Here is a 10806-nt window from a genome sequence, read left to right on the forward strand (position 1 = left end):
CAGAATTGGATGATGCGGTATGGCATGTTGGAGCGTGCATGTTCTCACTTCCTGGATGCCCACCCCACCCTGGATTTTGTACGTATTCCCAACAGATAAAAAGAGGATAATTGTTCTTGCTTCAGATGTGATAATGTCTCAAGCCAAATGGGTCAAAGAGAAGGAAAGTGCATTTTATTAAAAGTACTTCTGCAAAAACCTACCCGGACAGACCCTGATAAGCAATGGTATTCTGGTATAGATGCTGTGGCGCACACATAGGTAGTTCTCAATTTACAACCGTTCACTTAGTGATCCTTTGAAGTTACAGTACACTGAAAAAAGTGACTTATGATGAGTCCTCGCACTTATGAGCATCCCCCAAGATCACATGATCAAAATCTGGGCACTTGGCAACTGGTACCTATTTACCACAGTTACAGTGGTACCACCATTTTGTTGTGGGACCGCCATTTTGTGACCTTCCCAGCTGGCTTCTGAGAAGCAGAATCAATGGGGGGGCAACCAGATTCACTTAATGACTGCACCGATTCACTTAAACACTATGGCAAAAAGGCTGTAAAAATGGGCGTGACTCACTTAACAACTGCCTTACTTAGCAGTAAAAGAGAGTTAAAGCGCATTATGAATTTGGTTAATTGTATATTATGCATAATTTTTATTTAGAATATGATTATTGTAACTATAATCCTGTATATAGCTCTGGGAAGTGGGGGGGGGAAGTGGGGGGGTTTGGGGTGGGAGGGATTTGGGGATATATTGTAAAATTTTGTTTTTGTAAAACTCTTTAATAAAAAAAAGAAAAAAAAGAAATACAGCTGGAGATTTTGAGAATTCACAATGAACCAGCAATAATTCTCCCTCAGCCTGTTCTGCCCCACCTAGATCCTCGTAGCCACAAAACACAAAACAGTAGCAATGTACACTCGGGTGTCATCAGCCTATTGATGAGATCTGAAGCCAAAACCTTCAGATGACGTCTCATAGGAGCTTCACATAGATGTTACAGAGGACCAAACTTTACACTGCATTACACTCAGCCGACCTCTTATTTCCACCCAGCTCCAAACACTGATTGGACTTGTCTACTGAGGGAGAAGCAGAACCATTCGACTCAGTGCTCCTATCTTCCAACTCCTGTAGGCAGTCTAGAAGGACATCATGGTTGATGATTGTGAAGACTGCTGAAGTAGATCTAGGAGAGTTGCGACTCTCTATCCCGGGGTAGGCAACCTTGGCTCTTCTATGACTCGTGGACTTCAACTCCCAGAATTCCTGAGCCAACCATCATGGCTGGCTCAGGAATTCTGGGAGTTGAAGTCCACGAGTCATAAAAGAGCCAAGATTGCCTACCCCTGCTCTATCCAGTCCATGATACAAGTCATCAATTAATGTTGCCTCAGTATTGTGCCCGGGTCTGAATCCCAACTAGAAAAGATCCAGGTAATTCCCTTCTTCTAAGGGACTCTGTAGATGAACTCTGACCAGGCTGATACATATCAAACATAGGGGGACTCAGGGGGGACCTTCTGAAGGGGAAGTCCACCCTGGCCCTCTTGTTGGTTATTGACATCAACTCATCATGCGGTGAGGTATTGATTACCTCCTAGATCCAATTGGTCACCATTCTGGACCACCTAAAAAGTCAGGGAGGGGCCAACGATCAAGGTCATGAGTAACCAACCATGAGGGCACCCTACCTACTCCGTAAGCCAGAAACGTATCCCAGATAACAAAGCCTGATGTTGCTGAGTCATCAGAAAGGACTGCACCCATGCAGAATCAATTATTTATTTATTTATTTAGTTATTTATTTAAAAGATTTATATAGCCTTCCATCTTATACGACATAATCCTGGGTGTCTGGCAACCAATAGAAACATAAAAAACAAACGCAGAAATCCCTCAGTGCCCTCAACTGCCCCACATCCATACAATACCTTTGTAGGCTCTGGTCTGACACTACCCCAGTTTTGGAGAAATTTTGGAAAAAAGAAAGGGGAAGGAAAGGGGAAGGGAAGGGGAAGAGGAAAGGAAGGGGAAGGGAAGGGAAGGGAAAGGAAAGGGAAAGGAAAGGAAAGGAAAGGAAAGGAAAGGAAAGGAAAGGAAAGGAAAGGAAAGGAAAGGAAAGGAAAGGAGGGGAGAGGAAAGGAAAGGAAAGGAAAGGAAAGGAAAGGAAAGGAAAGGAAAGGAAAGGAAAGGAAAGGAAAGGAAAGGAAAGAAGGAAAGGAAAGGAAAGGAAAGGAAAGGAAAGGAAAGGAAAGGAAAGGAAAGGAAAGGAAAGGAAAGGAAAGGAAAGGAAAGGAGGGGAGAGGAGAGGAGAGGAAAGGAAAGGAAAGGAAAGGAAAGGAAAGGAAAGGAAAGGAAAGGAAAGGAAAGGAAAGGAAAGGAAAGGAAAGGAAAGGAAAGGAAAGGAAAGGAAAGGAAAGGACCCAAGTGATAAACTCATCATAAAAGGTAAAGGTTCTCCCGCACATGCGTGCTAGTCGTTTCAGACTCTAGGGGCCGGTGCTCATCTCCATTTCAAAGCCGAAGAGCCAGCGCTTGTCCGAGGATGTCTCCGGGGTCACGTGGCCGGCATGACTAGACGCCAAAGGCGCACGGAGCGCTGTTACCTTCCCACCGTAGTGGTCCCTATTTTTCTACTTGCATTTTTACGTGCTTTCGAACTGCTAGGTTGGCAGAAGCTGGGATGAGTAACAGGCGCTCACTCTGTTACGCAGCACTCGGGATTCGACCCGCCAAACTGCCGACCTTCTGATCGACAAGCTCAGCGTCCTAACCCACTGAGCCACCGTGTCCCTTATAAACTCATTATAATGCACATCATTTCTTTGCTTTATTAGCCTTAGCATAGAAAGTAGGACACTTCTTAATTGACAGGTGTTTCCTGGACAGCTCCTAGATCCCTTGTCTGCATTTGGCAGCCAATAGTTCAGTAAGTTGGTCTGGACACCCTTCTTATCATGTCCTTCATGCAAATCGGAGGTTACAAGTCTTTGTTTCCTCATCAGGTGAAACTGGCGACTGGCAAGTTGAAGGATGACGAAAGATATGCCCTCCTCAAGTTGCATTCCATTAAGTAATATGTTCGGCTGATTCTTCTCTCCCTCTCTCCGCTTCAGGCTCTTCGGCTGACTCAACACCGTAAAACCAAAAACAAAATTACGATAAGGGGGGAAAACCTTGGTTCCCAATTTCCTGATAGGACTTCTTCCTGAATTTTGAAAGATGGCTCCTTCCTACCTACTTTGTGGGCACTCCGTTTCCACCTCTTACACCACGTCCCTGAATCACCTCGACTTGGATCAGTTTCTTAGAGCTGAACCCCTAGACCAGGGGTAGGCAACCTTGGCTCTTTTATGACTTGTGGACTTCAACTCCCAGAATTCCTGAGCCAGCATGGCTCAGCATGGAAACCTCTCCCTTCCCCTCAGCATGGCTGGCTCAGGAATTCTGGGAGTTGAAGTCCACGAGTCATAAAAGAGCCAAGGTTGCCTACCCCTGTACTTCCTAATTCCACATTAAAGATAGTCCTGGACTTAGAACCATTCATTTTGGGACTGTTCAAAGTTACCATGGCCCTGGAAAAAGTGACTTATGACCGTTTTTCACACTTACAACCATTGTAGCCTCCTCAGGATCATGTGATCAAAATTTAGGTGCTTGGCAACTGGCATGTACCTACGACAGTTGCAGTGTCTTGGGGGGTCACATAATCACCATTTGGAACCTTCCCAGCTGGTTTTCGACAAGCAAAGTCAATGGGGGGGGAGCCAGATTTGCTTTACAGCTCCATGATTCACTTAACAACTGCAATGATTAGCTTAACAACCATGGCCAAAAAGATTGTAAAATAGAGGGAAACTCACCATGCCTTACCTAGCAATGAAAATTTGGGGCTCCACTGTGGTTGTAAGTGGAGGATTATCTGTACTGCCCTGACTAAAATTTGGCCATTTCATTCTACCAATGCATTTTCCTCCTCTGAGAGATACAGGTTGTCCCTGATTTACAACCATTTGTTTCATGACCGTTCGAAGTTATAACAGCACTGGAAAAAGGGATTTACAACCAGTCCTCGCACAACCGGCATATACTTATGATGGTTGTGGCATCCTGGGGTCTTGAAACCGTTCAATTGCAACCTTCTTAATGAGCTTCAGAGAAGGAAAATCAATGGGGGAAGACACATTGTCTTAACGACTGCATGATTCACTTAACAACTGTGGCCAAAAAAAAAAGATTGTAAAATTGCAAATCATTTAACAAACTGGCTTGCTTAGAAACAGAAATTCTGGTTCCGATTGTGGTTGTAAGTTTATTTATTTTTATTTATTTATTATGGGACTTACCGTATATGCCGCCCTATCTCCCAGAGGACTCAGGGCGGCTAACAACAATAAAAAACCAGCAGTACAAAAGTTAAGAAAAAATTAAATAACAGCCCCAAATATTTATTACACAGTTAAAATTAAAACTTTTAAAAACCCATCATCAATCCAGGTCAGCCTGATGGAAAAAGAACGTCTTGAGGTCGCGGCGAAAGGACCGGAGGTCCGGGGCCATCCAAAGCTCAAGGGGGAGTTGGTTCCATAGGGCTGGCGCTCCCACAGAGAAGGCCCTCTCCCTGGGGGTCGCCAGCCGACATTGTCTGGCCGACAGTACCCTGAGGAGGCCCTCTCTGTGTGAGCGCACTGGGCGATGGGAAGTCGTTCCCGGCAGCAGACGGTCCTGCAGATATCCCGGGCCTAAGCCATGTAGGGCTTTAAAGGTAAGTACCAGCACCTTAAATCTCGCCTGGAAGACAACCGGTAACCAATGCAGCTCACGCAGGAGGGGTGTAATATGGGAGTATCGGGATGCTCCCATCACTACCCGCGCGGCCGCATTCTGCACCAGCTGGAGCCTCCGGGTGGTCTTCAAGGGCAGCCCCATGTAGAGAGCATTGCAGTAATCTATCCGAGAGGTAACGAGTGCATGAGTGACCGTACGTAGGGCATCTCGGTCCAGATAGTTGAGAACCACCTATACTTCTTTTGCTGGATCTTGTCTCCATGTCAACGTGAGAATGCAGCCAAACAGCAGATAGCCAACTTGAACTAATCTCAAAAACATAAGCCAAGTGAGATCCTGTTAATACAAGGGGAAAAATCAAAGATATAACTACATATTGGGCAAGACCTGGCTCAAAAACAGCAACTGTGTGAGGGACCTTGGAGTCCTAGTGGACAATCCCTTGACTATGAGCCAACCGTGTGCAGCAGCAACCCAAAAAGCTAATATAATCCTGGGTTGTATAAATAGAGGCATAGAATCAAGATTACACAAGATATTAGTACCGCTTTATAAAACCATAGTGCAGGGGTAGGCAACCTTGGGTCTTTTATGAGCTCTACTGGTTCAGGAATTCTGGGAGTTGAAGTCCACGAGTCATAAAAGACCCAAGGTTGCCTACCCCTGCCCTAGTGACACTACACTTGGAATACTGCAACCAATTTTGATCACCATATTACAAAAAAAAAGATGTTGAGAGTTTGGAAAAAATAATCAGAAAAGAGCAACTAAGATGATCAAAGGCTGGAGACTAAAACATATGAAGAACGGCTGCAGGACTTGGGCTTGGCTGGTAGTCTAAAGAAAAGAAGAAATAGGGGAGACATGATAGCAGTATTCCAGTATTTGAAGGACTGCCACAAAAAAGAGGGGGCCAGGTTGTTCATCAAAGCACCAGAGGGCAGGACAAGAAACAATGGTTGGAAATTGATCAAAGAGAGAAGCAACCTGGAATTTATTTATTTATTTTATTATATTTGTATACTGCCCTTCTCCCGAAGGACTCAGGGCGGCGAACAGGGCAATACATGTTAAAAACAAGAATACAAAAGTTAAAAAAGATTAAACAAGATGCCCCAAAACTATATAACAATAAGTTAAGTCAAAATACATAAAAAACAATAAAACCCAAACCCATCACCCATCAGGCCAGGCCGGCTTGTTCGAACAGGTAAGTCTTTAGATCGCACCGGAAGGAGCGAAGGTCAGGCGCCATCCGGAGCTCAACCGGAAGATGGTTCCATAAATCCGACGCGCCCACAGAGAACGCCCTCCCCCTGGGGGCCACCAGTCGACATTCTTTGACTGGTGGCACCCTGAGGAGGCCCTCTCTGTGGGAGCGTATTGGGCGGAGGGAAGTTGATGCCGGCCGCAGGTGCTCCTTAAGGAGAAACTTCCTGACAGTGAGGACAATTAACCCGTGGAATAGCTTGCCTCCAAAAATCGTGGGCGCTCCATCACTGGAGATTTTTTAAAAAGAGGCCATACGGTCACTTGTCTGAGATGGTATAGCTTCTCCTGCTTGAGCAGGGGGCTGGACTAGAAGACCTCCAAGGTCCCTTCCAGCTCTATTCTATTCTGTCTCAGCCTAGAACCATAAGGTGAAGGAAAAACACCAAACCATTTCTGTGTTGCAAGAAAACGTGGATATTCCCATTGTGAGGAGACAAGCTACACTTCTGGTATCTTTGCCTGTCCTGAAGCAATGGAGGAAGAGTCACCATTTGATCATGGACATCGGGGAAGGGGAGGAAAAAGCGTACGATGTAGGTCAAAGCTTGTCTGTCTACCTGCCCCTGTCACAACCGGTTCTCCTGAAATTGACTGTGTTTATAGTGAGGACAAAGCCATGTCCAGAAACATAACAGAGTGAACCTGCTCAGTAACCACCCAAAGGCATATTTCTATTTACCGGAAAGGGAAGAGCTGGCAGAGGCCGGATTCCTTCTTCAGAAGGAGTCTATTGGGAAATTATAGAGAGGAAAGTCCATAGAAGTACATTCTCCAACATGGAGCTCTAGGGCCCTTGGTGCTCTCTGAGTTTGGTTGTTTTCTTGCGGATGTTTCATTACCAAACTAGGTAATATCATCAGTCCTGCCTGTAATATTGACGATGTTACTTCGTTGGGTCATGAAACGTCTGCAAGAAAACAACCAAGCTCAGAGAGCATCAAGGACCCCTCAGTTCAACCCCGAGCTACAAATGTTCTATTCTACTGAAACTGTTTATCTATTATGACCCCTGCTTTGGGTGGGGAATGGCAAACCATGATCATAAAGTGGGGAAGATTAAAATTAAAATTGTAAGTCTGTAGGATGGGAAATCCTGACCGTATCTTTAGACAAGGGAACTTAGGAAAAAGCTACTGGAGGATAATCATATTAACTATATTTAATTTGAATTAAGCTTAAAGATAAGTACACGTAGTCCTTGACTTACAGCCGTTCATTTAGCGACTGTTCAAAATTACAGCAACATTGAAAAAAGTAACTTACCGCTGGCCTTCACACTTGTAACCATTGCAGTGTCTTGTAGTCCAAAATTCGGACACTTAGCAACTGACATATTGTTATGACAATTATAGCGCCCTGGGGTCATGTGATCTCCGCTTGCAGCCGTCCCAGTCAATGGGTGCAGGGGAAGTTGGATTCACTTAACAACCGTATGCTTCACTTAACATCTGGATGATTCACTTAACAGCTATGGCAAAAGGGTTTTAAAAATCAGATGTAACTTACTTAACAACCACCTTGCTTAACAACGGTAATTCCGAATCCCAGTTGTGGGCTGTAATTACAGTTGATTGGTTGTAATACGAAATATACGTACAGTGGTTGCTCAGGCAGAAACTCCCACCTCTTTTCCCTGATTTCCTGACAGCTCAAACCTCATTCTTGAAGTCTCCAAAAGCTGAAAATAATCCAGTCTGTGAACCCAAATGGATCAGGGAATAATTCCCGGGATTTTTATTCCATCCGGGGAGAAAGTGAGGTGGATTGTAGGGTTATTAGTTATTGTATGCATCCTTATTCCTTTATTTTCCTTACAAGCCAGAATTGCAGATAACATCGAACAAAACCGTGAAAAGATTTTGTTTTGTTTTTTTACTGATCCAAATACTTTAGGAAACCCCCAAACATCACTGTGCACGATCTAATATTTTTTTGTTTTAAATCATTCTGGGCAACTGGCAACCCAGCATGACTTGGCACTATTTTGGGGTCGTTTCTGAAAAGGAAGTAAGGATTTTTAAATATATAACACAGGAAGAATGGTAAATGGACTCCTAGAACCACTGAACAATAGCTGATGAAGAGTTAGCTGGAAAGCCAATGTTGGTTATTTTTGAGACTTCTGTGCTCTTAAGAGTAGCCTTCCCCTCAGCAGGACACAGAAAAGTGTGACCACACACTCTAGGTGGTTTTGCACCACATTTCTCTTCGCCAGTTCAGAGGGAAATACCCAGGCAGCCTTCTAACAAAATAAAGAAAGTTAGAGATCGTAGTTGCTAGTGGAAGTAACCACGTTAGATTAAAAGAGGGAAGCGGACAGATTTTGAATTAAAGAAAAATAGTCCACCCCTTTCTACAGTGTTGGTAGCAAGCCCCTATATATCTCTGAAAGGAAAACAGCCTAGAGGTTACATCCAGACCTGGATCCCAAGAAGACCAGGAAAGGGAAGATGAACAGATTATTTCCTTGCTTAGAAAGGCGGCTTCAGCTAAGACGATTTCCTAAGAATTGTGTAACTCTTACTTGCTCACTCATCCCTCCCTTGCATACGCATACTAGCTAGGAGTCTGTAGCCTTTTTGACCTGGTTCTCTTTCCTTTCCTTCGCTGTAATTCACCCTCCTTTGCTGGTAATTCCACCCGCCCCAGTAACAAGCTGGGTGGTGACCTTATTGCATGCCCACACACACGCACACACACACACACACACACACACACATACATACAGAAACAGAGGCACACATATAAAAAGAAGCTAGGATGCTTCTATCATCATCTCTGTCCACCTTGTCCATCAGGACAGAAAGAGACATCCACCAGACAGGTGAGCCTTCCAATGGCAGGGTTTTAAATGAGAAAAGATGGGCTAGGAACCTGGATGAGTTGAGCGACTGAGGCTGTGAGAATTATTGCTTTATTTTGTGATAGATCACGGATGACCCCGTTTCCAGTGGGGAAGATTTTGGATTTCTGGCTATTTTTTTAGTAGTGCTCAAGGCATTTTGCACACAGGAATGCTCCAACACTGGAGGTTTTTAAGAAGAGTTTGGACAACCATTTGTCTGGAATGGCATAGGGTTTCCTGCCTGAACATGGGGTTGGACTAAAAGACCTCCAAGGTCCCTTCTGACTCTGTTATTCTATGTTTTACTAGGGATCAGTCCAAGGACCCATAGCCTCTATCTTAGAATGAAATAGAGATATAAGAGCCAGTTTGGTGTAGTGGTTAAGGTGCTGACCTACAAACTAGGAGACTGGGAATTCTAGTCCTGCCTTAGACATGAAAACCAACTAGGTGACTTTGAGCCAGTCACTCTCTCTCTCTCTCTCAGTCCAACCCACCTCACAGGGTTGTTGTTATGGGGAAAATAGGAGGAGGAAGGAATATTAGAAATGTTTGCTGCCTTGACTTTATTTATTTATGTCCCACGTCTATTCTTCTTACAAATAACACAAGTAGTAAATAAATAGGATAAAAGTTAAAGAAATAAACATATCAAACCCTCCTTGATGTGTAGAAATAAAGCATGAAAGTAAGTATATAATAAATAAACAAATAAATTGTATCAAATTCTCTTTGGTGTACAGAAATAACAAAGTAACAGAACAGAATAACAGAGTTGGAGGGGACCTTGGAGGTCATCTAGTCCAACCCCCTGCACGAGCAGGAGATGCTATATCATTTCAGATAAATGGCCATCCAATCTCTTTTTAAAAACCTCCAGGGATGGAGCATCCACCACTTCTGAAGGCAAGCCGTTCCACTGATTAATGGTTCTCACCCTTAGGAAATTTCTCCTTAATTCTAGGTTGTTTCTCTCCTTGAGTAGTTTCCATCCATTGGTTCTTGTCTTGCCTTCTGGCGCTTTGGAAAATAGTTTGCCTCATCTTTGTGGCAGCCCCTCAAATACTGGAACACTGCTATCAAATAAGGCATGAAAGCAATCTCGTTTTTCCTGTGGCTTATTCTGAACATAAAAATGTTGAGAGCACAAGGATGCCAAACAGAGAAGCTTTGTTTAGCAAATTGGATCCTTGTGAATTTGTCTCATATGTTTGTCATCACATCTTGTGGTAAGGAGGTCAGTAAGTTAATTAGGCCTCAGCACTGTTATCATTCATCCTATCGTAACATTTAGCCTTGCCTTTTTTTATATAAGTGCTCACTCCTAAAGGTTTTCTGATGTTTACAGAAATTTTTCCTCTGTTGCAACAGCTTCTTATCAATGGTCTCATCATCACAGGTTCTTTGTTGTTACATAAGTGTTTGCTTTGTGCTGTGGAAGTCGGTTGTAGCTTCTGGTGCCCATGCAAATGTGTATGAGAAATCATGCGTCTAATCATAGATTATTCTTTCAAAATTTGGCAACCAAACTGCTACGCCCAAAATACCCTGCGTTTACCTGGCCATTCTGGTGTCAGAACTGAACGTTGTGTTATGACAACTGATTATGTGTACATCTTATATTGTTTGTGTACATCCTTTTTGTTTATAGCTGCATCAGCAGCCCATGAAGCCTCTTTCATATTTTAAAGGAAAACCAACAATTGCAAAAAAAAAAAAAAACCAACGTCAATCAGTTGCTGTTAATCCTGTTTTCAAAAGATTCTAGCACTCAGCATTGCTAGGGGGAGTAATTTGAAATCATTTTATTTTTAAAGGTTTAAAACAACTGCGGGAAAGAACTCAGCAGATTGTTCAGCCACTAAGTTTACCAAGTATGTGTTCACAAACCT

Source organism: Vipera ursinii, assembly GCF_947247035.1.
Source record: "Vipera ursinii genome assembly, chromosome: Z".
In the NCBI taxonomy this organism is placed as follows: Eukaryota; Metazoa; Chordata; class Lepidosauria; order Squamata; family Viperidae; genus Vipera; species Vipera ursinii.